Here is a 15,191-nt window from a genome sequence, read left to right as displayed (position 1 = left end):
CTACCTGGAATGAGCTGATATGCAGCACTCACTCTGCAGATACTCTTCTCTTCACCTTCAGCAAGATGTTAAATGCTTTTAAGTAGCTATTCTATACTGTTTTATTGGTGTTAACAGAACTATTACGGCTGTTACTAGCCATCTTTATAGCCCTTTGCTGCTTCACTTCCACAGCATGCAAGCTTAGCTACCAAAAATGTCATTGATCATAGTTTTAAGCATCATCCTTAGATGATGAAATTGGTGATATCATTGAATGGCAGATTCAAAACTATGATAAAAAGTCTCTCAAGCAGATGGCAAATATACCACTGTTTACATTTTTAAAATGAATGCTACAGATGGTAAGAAATTATTCCACCATGTTTAAAAGGAAAATTCCACAGCACTTCTACAAAGGCACTTTTCTTTTTACTCCAAGGAAATATATTCAGTAATTTAGCAACCAACCACCCTTCTGCCTTCCAAATTGTATATTGGAAGCATATGGGAAAGATGTCTAAAGAGCCTGTATTCTCTTTTTCTTTATGTGTCTCTAAATTTATTGAATAATAAAAGTAAATATGAATGAGAAAGGTGTATGGAAGTGTTCATTCTTCAGGATAAAAATTATAATTCTTAAAGGCATTTTTAGGTAATTTACTCATTCTATTACAACCCATTTCATGATTAAAAATTTTTGGCTATAAAGAAAACATTAAAATGTCATATGTTAACATTTTTAAAATATCATTTCTAATGTATGATAATCTGTATTGTATACTAATTTTATGTTTATTTTATAAAATGATGGTATACTAAAGTATCTTGAGTGACAGGAGCAATTTAATAAATTAAAGATTTGAAAACAAGAATTTAAATTTTCTATTTGATTATAAACATGATTATAGTTATAGTAGTTGATTATCAGAGATTATTGCACTTTATATACACAGCTGTCCATACCTTAAAATATTTCATTCTGTTCTCTCAATAGTGTACATATCTATTCCTTGGATTTGATGAGGAAATCAGCCTTTCCATAATCAAACTTACTCTTGTCAAATTTTCTAAAAAAATAAAAATTTAATTCTAAAGTCAGGATCCCTCTGTAGAACTTCAAAATTATTCACACTTTTTTTTCCTTTTGAAGAGTTACTATAACTGTCTTCTTTTCAAAATAATTAAACTTCTAAAAAATGTAAATTTGACCTATTTGAAAATATACATTATCAGATTTTTCCCTTCAGATAGCTCACTGTGAGCATAAGGTTGACAGTAGAGGTGATCTCTGGTTCCATCACATATGAAAAATAATCTGTTATATCTATGTGTTAAGAGTTGAGGTAAATGTTTCTTGCCTTCTGGCTGTTGTTTGTTCCCATTATTTCCTCCCCATTTAGAATTTTAATAAATATAAAAAGCATTGTTAAAATTACAGTCTGTAATCTTTTTTTACCAAGATAATATAGAAATTGAAATGAATGAGAGGTGGACTTAGAAACTGATATTTATAGGTCAAAATTTTAACACTTTACAGTACAACTTCTATTTTGTGACAAGATGGTGCCCAGTGGCCTTCCAGAGGCAACATAGATGTCACCTCAGTGTACCAAAACCAAGGCCATGTAAGACATCACTGTTAGAATTGTTTTAAAATCTTGATCTCTGTTTTCTAAACAGTGGTCCTCAAATGTTCTGTTGTATGAGAATCACTTAGAAGGCTTTTTAAAACAAAGATTGCTGGGTCCCGGACTCAGAGTTTGGGATCCAACAAGTCAGAGGTGGGGCTAGAAAATGTGCATTTCTAACAAGTTCCCAGTTGATTTTGATGTTGCTGGTCCAGAGACCACACTTTGAGAACTAAGACAGAGGGGAAAAACACTGAACTGAGATCATGTTTTAAACTTAATTCTGCTTTATCTGTGTGCTCCTGGAAATGGCATCACTGTTTTTTCTTTTTCAAATGAGAGTGCTGGCCTAGGTGATTGCTCATTTCCTTATGTTTAACCCCCAAATCTATGAATATAAATCAAGAACCACAAAATAGCATACAATCCCTTTTAATTAGGGTGATTCAAAGGTCTTACAGAAGACAGAGCTCTGAAAACACTTTTTAAATTACATAGGAGCTCTGCCCTTCACCCTTGCCTCCTCTGCAAAGGTGACTAAACTTGAGCTCAAATGTCTCTGCTTGAGTTATACAGACAAGCAAACAAGTGAACAAACAGAACTAAACTATTCTTTAATGGGTATGTGATTCTAAATTCAGTTTCTTCATTATCACATTATAAACTTATTGCTAAGGCCCCCACGACAATGTTGTTGGAGATTTCTTTGCCTCGGGCTGCTCTTTGAGTTCAATGCCGTAAACCTAGTTCTTTACCACTCTATATTGATTTAAAACTTGAGGGTATTTAGAGCCTCTTGCCAAGCCACCTATGGTGTAAGTCGTTCAATAATTACTATTTTCTGTTAATTATAACAGTGGCTCTTTGTATCCCTGTATTTCAGAGCCTTTAAATCTTCTGAATTACAGAATTGGAGAGAATGGCCAAGGCTTGGAAACACACAAATATTCTCTCCATGATTGATCTGACTAGGTTCTACTTAGGTTAGACTAATTTAGGTCCACTTGACCTCTTTTGAGTTATTTTATTCCATTTCAATTACAGCTGAGACAGTTTCAGTCACTGATGAAAACAGACTGGAAAGATGATTGACTATTCAGAATCAATAAAGAGCGTGAGAGGTTTTATATTCTGAGGGAGCAATCGAATGTTAGGAAAATGGTTTTCTAATTCATACCCTTGACAGTTCCCGAAGTTTTACCAAAGGGGCTATTAAAGCATTAATAGTTTTAAAGAAGACAGAGATTATATTTTTAAATTTTATTTGCTGTCTATTATAAAATTGATCAGGCTGAAACGTTGTTTGCCCTGCAGGTTCTCCTTTCCATGTCCCCTTTAACAATGATCCTTGAAAAAAAAAAAAAAAGGCACATGGCAATCTCAAAACTCAGGTCAGTGCTTGGTTTGATGTGAAAAAATCTCCAGAATGGCAAATAAGGGAGTATTTCCACAATTGCTTCAAATGAGTCATCCACAATCATCTCATAAATTTTTTAAAATGAATTTTACTTTAAAAATAGTATTTATTAAAATTCATAATATATTATACTGTTTTAAATAAATTAGGTACAAATAATAACTATAATGAAAAGTCAGTCTAAAAATACATACAGCCTTATGGCTATAGGAAATTAAATTTTAAAAATAAATATCTGTAGAGAAGTATGATAAGATGTTCAACAGAAGAACTTCAAGTTTAAAATTATATTATATTAGGATAAATTAGTGTTGCAAAATTAGAGTGGGAATAAAGTTAAGGAGACAAAATTAATGGTATAAAATTCCTTACTATTAAATAATAACTTTTTGTGTATTTTTAAATGAATCATGATGATATCAATTTATTATGGTATTTATGTCCCATTGGTGTCAATACTTAAATAATATCATAATTTCAACAACCTGTACTTAAGATGAAGCATTTAGATGTCACTTTAAAATTTTTGAGGAGTAGAATGGTTTTTAGTTATTCACTTTGGAGTAACAATATTATGTGCACACCTGTGTTCCATTATTGAATAAAGTACAAAATTGACAACTCTTATAATAATAGTAATGATTAAAATAATGATAATAAAGTAGTTTAAAAAACATGTCTGAAATATATTGAATTGAAATGTTCACATAATAATGAAAGTAGGCATTATTATCTGTTATTTACACATGAGAAAACCAGCCACTGGGATAACATAGGTAAGTCACTTGCTCAAAGTGAAAATAATGTGAAAGCCAAGACAAAAATCTGATCCAATGATTCCTATGTTTGTTCTTTCCACCTACTTCTACCTAAGCATAAAAAGTGATTGGCCATGACAGTGATGTACAAGTTTCTTTCTGTTCATCTATACAGCTGCATTTCATACATCTACATTTTGTTCATCTACAGATGTGCATCTATGTCATACTGGGTCTGAAGAACTTTGTAGAAGATCTCTATGTTTGGGTCTCATCAAAATTGTACCGGTTTATGATTCTTTAACAATTACTATATTGTAATATCATATGTTTCCTTCCTAGAACACTAATACATTTCCATCTTGAACAGTTCTTCTTCTGTAATTACTTTAGGTCACTCTTCCATCTTTTGTTAAAATACTATTAGTGAAGCACCAGTGGATTCAATGTCATCAAATCCAATGAAGTTAAATTATCACTTGTGACTGACTATTCTTAGTAGCAAATTATCTCTGAATTCATCAGGGAGATTAACACTTATAATCACCTTTATAAAAAAAAAAGAACTCTAAATTAGTTCAACTGAGAAAGTGATAAAATATTTTTTATTTGACTAAAATATTGCAGTTGGCTGTAATAGTAGAAAATGAGTAACAGTAGAAAATGAGTGTCTGGGCTGCCAAGAATATTTGTTACATTGCAACTGTCCTGCTCTCCCATTTCCCTCTACTAAAAGGTGTTAGACTCATTCTTCATCTTAATAACTTGGCAGTCGCAAAGCTTAAATCAACATTTGGAACCAAAAACTTTGTCAATCATTCTGACTTGAAAAGAAAATCTTGAGTGTTGCAAGTGTCAGCCATCAGCCAACATTTTGCCCCCAAATATCTATTAAAAGGGTATTATCAACTATTCACCTAGCATTTTGGGGGGAAAGAAATATAACCTACTCTGTTACATTATATGAACTCACTGATATAATGTAATCTAACACATTAGTTGCAATACCTCAAATCTATGTCCCTTCTGAGTACCTAAAATGTCTTCAAGTCACAAGACGGTTATAGTTCAGCCCTTAAGGGGGGAAACAGTTCTTCAATTCACTTCCATCTATTTCCAATATTTACATATATGGCACATGATGCCATATAATCAGAAAATGTCTCAAGAAAATTTATTCTATCTTGCCATATCAGAAAGGTAGGCTTTTTTTCAAATTTGCCATGTATCCATTTGTCAAAGAATAGTATTTTTAAAACATCTTTTAATTTCCCCAATACTAAATAATTTTATCTGTGATAAGCAACCTTCACTCAAACCTGAAGAACAGCATCATAACGAGGCTCAAATGTAAATGATACATTATCTACATTTAATATCACAGATGATTAGTGATGGAAGCTTAGGATTTTGAAGGCTGCATTTTTCATTTCGTTCCTCTTTTAAATACAAAACATTGTACTGGCTGTAGATGCCAAAGAATTTTTTTTAAGTTATACATTTGTTATTAAGCCAGTTACATGTTATCCCTAAAGGGTTTGGACAATAATAATGATAGCACATATTTATTCAAAAAAAAAAAAAAAGAGTAAGAACTAAAGAAAAGAACACATAGATAAAAGCTTGCCCTTTCTTAGTGAACCTGGTGACATACATGGATTACATAACTGAGTGGGGAGAAAAGTATTCTCCAGAATAAGTTTTTCTGGAGTAGGGTTTTTCTCTACTTATTAATCAGAGTAATACTCATGACATTTCTAAGCCTTAGAGGAGCAGGACTGCATAAGAGACCCAGTCACACCTTTACACAGTCATGCAGTCAGAGGGTGCCAAAATGGAGGCATTTTTAGAAGTTCAGAATAGAGTAAAATTCACTTTCTAAATATTGTATAACTCTATCTGAAAATCTAAATAGTCCTTTCCAAGTTATCAGAATGAAAGCATTTCTTCAACAAATTTTACCTGATAAAATGTGTTTTTAAGAAGATGTTCATGTTTTTATACAAATACAGTTCATCTAAAGCTCATTGCATTGCCAGTAAAGTCAATTACTCTTTTCTTGGTCACACGTTATTTGGCAGGAAGTCTATTGTTGCTGCAACATTTAGGTTTTACAAGCAGGCCTATTTTATAGGAAGCTATGGTAGTATTTTTTAAAGAGAAGCTATATAACGCATTTTAGAGTCTCTGAGGTGAAGATTTATTGTATTCAATGGTGCCAAGAATAGATAGCATGGGCTGGCAATATACAAACATGTCCATGGTCATGATACTGACGTACAAAATGTCTCCTATTTCAGCCCCTGACGTCTCAATGGGGATTGGCAGTTCAATCTCACACTAACTCATCCACACATAACGGACAATTCTAAAATATGAATCTACATGTGCAAATACAAACTCTAAATATATTTACTAATATAGATTTTTTCCATAAAAAGAGCCCAATATTTTGTTTAAATATGTAAATATAACATCCTCATAATAATTTTAGTTCTCAGAATTTTATTAAACCAGCTGGTTACCATGTGTAAGATATTTACTTAAATAGTATTTTATGATCATCTTAGAATGTATGTTATCTAAATTCAATTTTACGAATTTTTATTGAAAAGCTTTGAGCTTTAATGAGTAACTCCCTTATATTGTCAGAAGTAATTTGGTCAAAGGGCAAAACATGGTAACTTTCCTGACAGAAATATTAATGTTTGCAATGAATGTGCATTTGAGAATCACAAAGAGTAATTTTATGTATTTTGATAACTTGCTTGCCTCACTGTATAGTAGAACAACTTCAGTAGTAATCTGACGTATCATGCCAGAGAAGAGTGACTGCTTCTTACTGCCTTTGCTTAGAGAAAGTAATATAATTGTGTACAATTTTAATAAAGTTTTATTTTTATTTTATTTTTTTAAATTTAAATTTAAAAAAAATCTCTGCGAAGGTAATTAGATTTTATGTACGTATTTATTTATATGGAGGTACTGGGGATTGAACTCAGGACCTCATGCATACTAAGCATATGCTCTACCACTGAGCTATGCCCTCCCCTCACAATAAAGTTTTTAGTTTAAGAAAAAAGTATGTCATTTTCACCTCACTATATTCAACTATAATATGTGCAGGAAGATACTAAGTTATGTATTGAGCGTAACTGATATTATAAATTACTTGTCATAGTAAATGATCCCATCAATCAAAGAAAATGTAGTGAAAGTATGGAAGGAAAAATACCCTATAAGAGTCTTTAACAAACAGACTCAATAGCATAGGATCCTACGAAGGCTGGAATATATATATATGCCAGGATTCTGCCTAATCGAGGTACGCTACTTTATAGAAGGGAAACATAATGAATGAATGGATACAGAAACAAACTACCAAACAGATAAGTTTACAACTTGATGAAATTACAACATTTTGAACTTCTGGTTACTTTTACAGCTTTGATGTCTACTATAATCACCCTTGGACACAGTGATTCCTACTAAGCATAGATTCAAATCATCCTCACCAAAAATGGTATTACTTTACATAACTAATGCCTGTTGTCCAATTTCATATGAAAGTTTTTCTCAAATCAGTAAATTTTGGCATTAACAACATGCTGACACATTAGCTGCTGAGTTATGCATTTTGAAGTTCATTTTAATGCAACTTGTATTGATTAACCTATCATAATAATATTTAGGTTTCAAAATTGTGAACTATATTGAATGAAAAACAATGTAAGGTGAAGTGATACATTAGGTTTCACTATTTCCAAGGAACAAAAACAGATGACTATGTTATTAACCCTAGAAATCTGTCATTTTGAGTGTCTAATTTTCCTCTCCAATCTACTGATGTTTAGTCTTCTATTAAATATACAGCACAGATGAAACATACACATTATAGTTACCTTCATTGGCAGTATTTTTCTTATGTCAGAAAAGGAGCATACATAACTGAGTATCACATCACATCATATTTGGTTACTTAGAATAATGTTATATTCAGGGCATATGGCTGCCTAACAATAGTCAGATTTATTTAATGTTATATGACAAATCTTTCAAATCTTTACCAATTTTGGACACTGTTAGGAAAGTGTAGCATCGTTTCTAGACGAACCATGTGAAAGGAAATGACACATTTTGGAAGACAATTTTTTTTTTCACAAAAATGCCTATAAACCACATTAGGAAAGAAGAAAATGGTTACCATTCTAAATTTAAAAATTACATATATCAATAGATAGACAGATACCTGATTATTTTTCTACTAACAAAAATGAAGGTGATAGCTGAAAGGGAATGAAGACTTTTAAGTTTTTTTTTTAATTTCAGAGCAATGTAATGAACAATATTTTATAGAATACTAAGTAATAAAAATAGGAAATTCTAATGAGAAAATGTAGGAACAGAGGCACTTGACAAAATATTTTGAGGCAATTAAGGAAGACAATTAGCATAGGAAAAAAGTGCAAAATTACTTTTATGTGATCATATTAAAAACTAAAAAGACAAAAATGAGAAAAAGAGGCAAATTATTTGAAATTGAGAATCAATTTAGAGCAAAACAAGAGCCAATTAAGGAACGTAAGAGTCAGGAGAAGGCCCTTGATAATGAAACTGAAGTACAGTGGTAGTGAAAAGTGAAAGAGGAGGCAGATTTCAAACAGAACCAAGTAAATCTAATAGAACTTCAAGAGTGAATATATTTGTATATGGATATAATTTGTAACAGAAATTCAATGGATAGATTTACTCAGCATATTAAGCTCAAGAAAAGAAAGTATAAATTTATTCATAGATAGATATGAATAACTGATCCATTCTGAAGCCAGTCTTGGAACACATGAAAGTCCTCATCAACATAAAAAGAGAAGTTTCAACATAGATGTGATTGGAGTTTCAGAAAAACTTAATTTCATATATTGGATTTCACATGCTGTTGGTGAATGTGCATATTGGTAACCACAATGGAAACAATTTGAGATTTCACTATATGTTTACACATGTGTATCACTTGTTTTCAGCAATCCAACTTCTAGGTATGAAATGATCATAGAGGAATTTTTTCAAATGCATCAAGGTACTTACAGGAACATACTTATTCAAAAAGCAGTAGCAAAAACATCCCAAATCTTCATCAGTATTATACATAATAAATGATGATGAACACAAGCAATAGAATGTTATGTAGTATTGGAACTGACTACAGCTACATCAGATAGAAAGAACGAATTTCAAAAATACATTGACCAAAAAGGAAAGCCTCAGAAAAAGACACACAGTATTATTCCATTTACAGAAATTAGGTATAAGCAACATTAAATACTATATTGTTTATATCTATATATTTATGTAGCAAATCTATAGAAAGCAAGGAAATTATCATAAAATTTAGGAAAGACGTTTTCTTTAGGAAGGAAGGAGATGTGATAGGGTGGAGGGAGAATATAGCGGCTTGAATTTGGATGATGTGGTATCAAAGGAACATGAAAGTTCTGTTCCTTGATCAGCAGGGTAACAGCAGTGTTCACATTAGCAATTTTCTTTAAACAATACATACAGTCTTCATACACTTTTTCTGTATATTTCATTATTAAAAAGTTTGAAAATAAGAAATAGCTGTGCAATCAATGTAACATTTCTGAAAATGGATTATTTATATTTGCTTGGTAACAAAACTTATGCAACTATACAAAATATAGACCCATAACTTAAAGAAATAAAGTGTGATCCTTAAATAAGGTGTTAGTATGGACAATTGTGTCCCCTCAAAATTCATGTGTTGAAGCTCCCGCCCCTGGTGTGACAGTATCTGGAGATAGGGTGTTTAAGAAAGTAATTAAGGATAAATGAGGGTAAAGGTTTGGCCCTAATCTGATAGGACTGATGTCCTCATAAGAATAGGAAGAGCACCAGAGAGAGCTCTTTCTTTTCATATGTGCACAGAGGAAAGGTTATGTGAGAACACCTGAAACGTGGGAATCTACAAGCCAGGAAGAGCAGTCTCACCAATCAACTCTGCTAGCGCCATGACCTTGAACTTTCTCAGAACTGTGAGAAAGTAAGTTTCTTTTGTTTAAGCCACCCAGTCTGTGGTATTTTTTGTTGTGGCAGCCCAAGAAAACTATTAAAATATCATATATAAAATCTTTGAGGAGTAAAACTTATTTTCCTAATCATATCATTATTAATGCAATTGCTAATACTTGAAGGATTATTATTAATGGTTCTTAATTTGCCACTTGTTTTCAGGAGCAAAACACCAATCACATAGTGGGCAATATCTCTGCTGCTATTAATGCTGAGTAAACTAGCTATACTATCTAATTGCTTCATTAAATTATCTCTTAATACTTTTAAGAAAGAATAAATCAGAGCTAGCACATAGAAAAAGGAAAGAACCAAACACTTAAGGTGTGTTAAATTAGTCAAGCCAAATAAAGAATTAATGAATGTCTTCTGTCACTTTTAATCTCATTGCCAGTCATTTATATTTTTCAAATTCCATCCAGCACACTTTCTCTCTTATTTTTGCTCCCTAAAATTTCTTTTAAATCATACTTCTTCATAAAGCTCTATCTAGATCAAATCTGTCACTTAAAAAATTATTCTCTGGGACTTCCTCTTTTGGCCACAAAGATTAACTACAGGAACTGAACTAACCCTTTCCCATCAACAACCATAAAACTGAACAAAGTAAGTGAAAAATAAATCCTGTTTTCCAGCATTGGACAAAGGTAACATAAGACTATGAACCCTCAGAGTAGAGAACAAGTGAAGTAAGCCCTGAACTGTCTAACTTTTTGATGAGAGGGTTTTACCAAAGCACAGACAGGAAGGGGAACTCACGCAGAACACAGTGGTCTTGTTAAGCTGAACAGACAGAGTTCAAGCGAACTAAAGCATCTGGAATGCAGAGCAAACCATTTATCAAGCAGAAGATGCACAGAGAAGTACCCACCAAATCTGCATAGGTATTCCTTTGAATTGCTGCAGAATCCTGATGTGGGTATCTCAAGGCAAGACTTTACGTGGCCATAAAAAGAAAAATGACCAGGGGAAAAACAATGACCAATAATTTATAAGTGGAACATTTCCTATAGCTTGCACAGGATTGAGAGGTGTTAGAGACCTGACAAAACAGAGGAGAGAGACCTAGTTAAACATTTGAGACATTTAGTAGAGAATCTCAAAAGGCCCTCCTTTTCTTTAAGAGGAGGATTAAACTCTTCCTGGAGAAAAGCTACTTTAGGGTAAAGTTGTCATTATCATCATCTCATCATCATCATCATCATCATCATCATCATCTAATCATCATCATTATCATCATCATCATCATCATCAAGATGACACAGAAGTAAAATAATTGAAAAATCAAACTGTAAACCAAAACAATTTAATATCTACAAGGAAAAGCAAGCAAGCAAACAAACGTTCAACATCCTTTAAAGAAAGATAATGAAATCAAGACATAAAACAGTGTTCAGCATCCTGTAAAAAATTATCACACATATAAGGAAGCAGAAATTATGACACATAACTGATTATCACGATGGTCGATACAGATGGTAGTTTTACCAGATGCACTGCATGCAGAGAAAGCAAATCCCTATCCAGAGTAAATGCCTATTCCAGTAAGAACAAAACACTTCCTATGATGGAAGTGGTCCAATGTAATCAATCTGACGCCAGGTAGCTGGTTGATCATCCCAGTAAGGGTGCCATATTGGAGACTCAGTGTTTATCTTTGCTTTGGTAGATGGAACATTTGGTGGTAGCTATAGATTGATGAGCCTTGCTGAGTAGAAGTCCATGTTATTATCTCATAAATATGAAAATTAAAAACTTAAGGATATTATTCTTAACAATAAATATGTAGATGGGTAATTCACAAGTCTATATTGTAAAAAGTTACCAAAGTCAGATGCAATTTCATAAGAAATTGAAAATATATCAAGAACAAGGGGCATATCTTTAACTAATTTCTATCTTACAAGTACCTAAACACTTCTGATAATACGACATTTGTCTATAAAGAAGCATACACATGTAACTTATTCTTCACATTGCTTGTTATATCATGAGACTGGAGTATCAAATTGTTTGTGAACTGTATTTCACACATCCATTGTGTAATTTCACATTTTTGTGTGTGTGGTAACATGCTAATTGAATTAGTGTGACATGAAACAAGGGGACATTTTATTCCTGTTAGTTATCAGTGACCACATTAAATAGAAGATATCACCCACCTGGCACTCTTGTCAGGGGGCTAACATTTATTCATTAAGCAATAAAGGATTTGGGTGTTAGAAGGGCATCTTTGCAAGGTCCTGCTTCTAACTAGTGAGCTGGATGTCAGAGACCAGAGTCCTAATTATCTCCCCACAGTATCTGCTCTGGTCAGAGGGTTGTGTCTTCAGCATAATTGGCTCAAGATTTAACTTCTGAGGAAAGTTTACCTGCTGTCTGGTCAATAAACCTCCACTAACAATGTCTGAATTCCCAACCAAACTGAGGTATATTTCTCAAGTTGTACAAAATAGATTTTTCTTTTCTACAAATGACATACTATATGAATTTCTAAATGCCATCAAGCTTTTCTGCAGACACACAGGTGAAAAAGAAGAGCAAAACAAATAAAACAAAGTGAGGTAGCTTTATAAATAATTTTATAATGGTGCCTACTTTGGAAGAATTTTGAAATATGATGATTATCTAGATGCTTCATGATGAAAATAATTTATTTGCAGCATAAACGATGGATGCATACATGATCTTTAAAGATATTATTCATACAGATAAAATTTTAACACTAGATCAAACCATATGAAATTGGCATCTTTTTAGGCAAAAACTAGTTGGATATTAGCAATTTCATATAGTACAACCTAAATTTTGTGTGGTTTTACCTTTTTATCATTGTGTAGTTAGTCGCACTGCTTTAAGTTTATAATACTTTTTTTACTTACAGGATTTTTTTTTTTCTGTAGCAACAGGAATTACATTAAAATGATCATATCTGCTGTTTTAGAGAGTCATGTTATTGAAGCTTAAGTCATTTTTAGTGACTGAATTTTTTCTATTCTTGACTGTGATTATTTTTTGCTGTTCTGTCATGTATTACAGGACTTACAGCATGACAGCATGTTCCAAAAAAGTTCTGGCTGATCAGAACCCGCTGAGGCTCCATCATGGTCTTGCAGATATAAATGGTGGTAAGTGTGAGACAGTGCTGAGACGGGCCAATGGCAATGTGCTACTTTTCAAGGAGTTTTCAGGAAGACTCGTTCGCAGGAGAGTCAAATCCCATGTAGATCCAGCCGTTTCCTCCCTTAGCTCGGATTGCTATGCCTCTTACACTGCTTGAAGAGGAGCTGACACTCAACTTGATATTCAGTTTTGTTTTCCTTTATCCCTTTGAAGCTTAACAGACACCCAGGATGGGAAAAGGAAACAACACAGAACACACAGTTAAGTGACAGACGACACACAAGACAGAGATACAAACAAGCCTGTGCGACTTCAGTTCAGGGAGGGCCCTGCCAACAAAATACACCTAAAACGTTGCATTTGCTTTTACCGATGAGGAGTTTTCAAGGACTGGAGTGAGAGGGTGGATATCACTTTCACAGGTATTTTTAACAAAATACTTTTGTTTTCAACGCAATCTTTTCCCCCACCTAGTATCAGTTTAAAAGATTTACCTTTGCTTGTCCTTGATACTCTCCCATGAAAGGAGAGAGTGAAGAACCATTTTTTAAAAAGTCACTCATTGAAATGTCTGTTAATATCAGTCTTTACCCTTGTGTGACAAGACCTGTCAAAATGACATACAGTGGACATACTGATGTGCCTGTGCTGTAGCCACTCATGATTGGACGCTTATTTTGTCATTTGATCTTTATATCTGATGGGTCCCTGCTGAACCTGAATGAGTGACTAGAAATGACAGAAAGAGCAAGTCAGTACCTTGCATCTCAATGGAAGGTTGCACAGCACCTCGGTCGAGGAGGCTTTGTGCTGGTGTGAATCTTGATGTGGTGACGGCACGAGCCTGCCGTAACATGTGCTTGCCCTTCTTCGACATGCTTTTCAAATTCCTGATTTATCACTCTGACATTTGACAGAGCACTGGGGGAAAAAAAAACCAGAAGCAAAATTCAGTGACAGCTAACAACTTCCTCTTCCTTTAAAGATTTTGTAGCTTTGCCTGAGGAGACCTGAATCTTGACTTTTTGATTGTTAATTAGAAGGTTGTATGAAGACTACAAAATCAAATTAAACATAATCTGGCTTATGTCATCTTACGTTAGCGATGGTGGGGCAGAATCATCAGTTTATTGCAGTTCATGAATAACTGCCTCAAGGTCTGTGGGAGTGATTTGTCTCAAAGAGGATTTCAAATGTATTCTAATTTCAGATTTTTTTATATCATACTACAGAGTAGTAATAAATTTAAATACAAACATGTGCACATAGGTAAAACTCAGGATGTCCTTAACAGCCCTCCTTAACTAAAATTGGTTTAGACAGAATGCCATTTGTACTGAAAGTCAAGGATTGAAACTGTATTCGGTTTTTGGTTTGCTGACATTAAAATACTTGCTTTTTTTGGTATAAGTTAATATGAAGAACTTGACAACCTTTTTTGAAGTTTTCCCAGCTCTTTTACTGAAGAACAGATCATTATGGAGACAGCACTAACGTCTAAATTCACATTTTAAACACAGATGACCAACACTGGCAATGCCATGTGAGAAACCTCAGAAGTATTACTAGATATGATTAAATTATATGCAAAGATAGCTTTAAAAGGTGCTGTGTCACACTCCTAGAGACTGCCACAGCTCTTAAGTATTTCAATGATAATATCATCTCACCTAGTTGGTAGTTTAAGAGTAGATGCATGTAGTTTTCTTTGTCAATGGGTCTCATAAAACAGTAAATGTAATTTTTTTAAAAAAATCTGTCTTTTTTCCTGATTTACTGATTATGTTTCTTTTTAATTTTTTATGTCTTTATTTTACTACATTACTTTTAAAGTATATCAGGCATAAAAATGTTACCCTTTTAACCCCTCACCTGTTAGCACTAGTCGCTTAGTGTGTATAAGGGGGCACTGGAAGTTCTATTCCTTGATATGTATTATTTGTTAGTCTCTCTGACTTATGTTTTCAATCACTCACTTTATAATCTCTCAATATTTTAATTTAACTTATATTGTGATTTTTTCAATATGTTTCCATTTTGTTTTGAACTTTTTTTCAGCTTCTCTAATACAACAGTCATCATTTACTGAGATTTTTTTAAAATACTCTATATCCCAATTTCCTTTCATTCTTCTAATAGTCCTGAGAGGTAGATACCATTATTGTATCTGTTTCATGGATTAGGCACAGGAAGGTT

At 33.1% G+C, this 15,191-nt stretch overlaps 1 pseudogene; it reads right to left on the bottom strand.

The window, feature by feature from the left end:
• Positions 1-13,872, bottom strand: part of LOC105063231 (nucleolar complex protein 2 homolog pseudogene) — a 29,293-nt pseudogene extending 15,421 nt beyond the window's left edge.
• Between the last annotated feature and the right edge of the window lie 1,319 nt (positions 13,873-15,191).

Source organism: Camelus bactrianus, chromosome 7, assembly GCF_048773025.1.
Source record: "Camelus bactrianus isolate YW-2024 breed Bactrian camel chromosome 7, ASM4877302v1, whole genome shotgun sequence".
Lineage (NCBI taxonomy): Eukaryota > Metazoa > Chordata > Mammalia > Artiodactyla > Camelidae > Camelus > Camelus bactrianus.
This window is presented reverse-complemented; position numbering and strand designations above follow the sequence as displayed.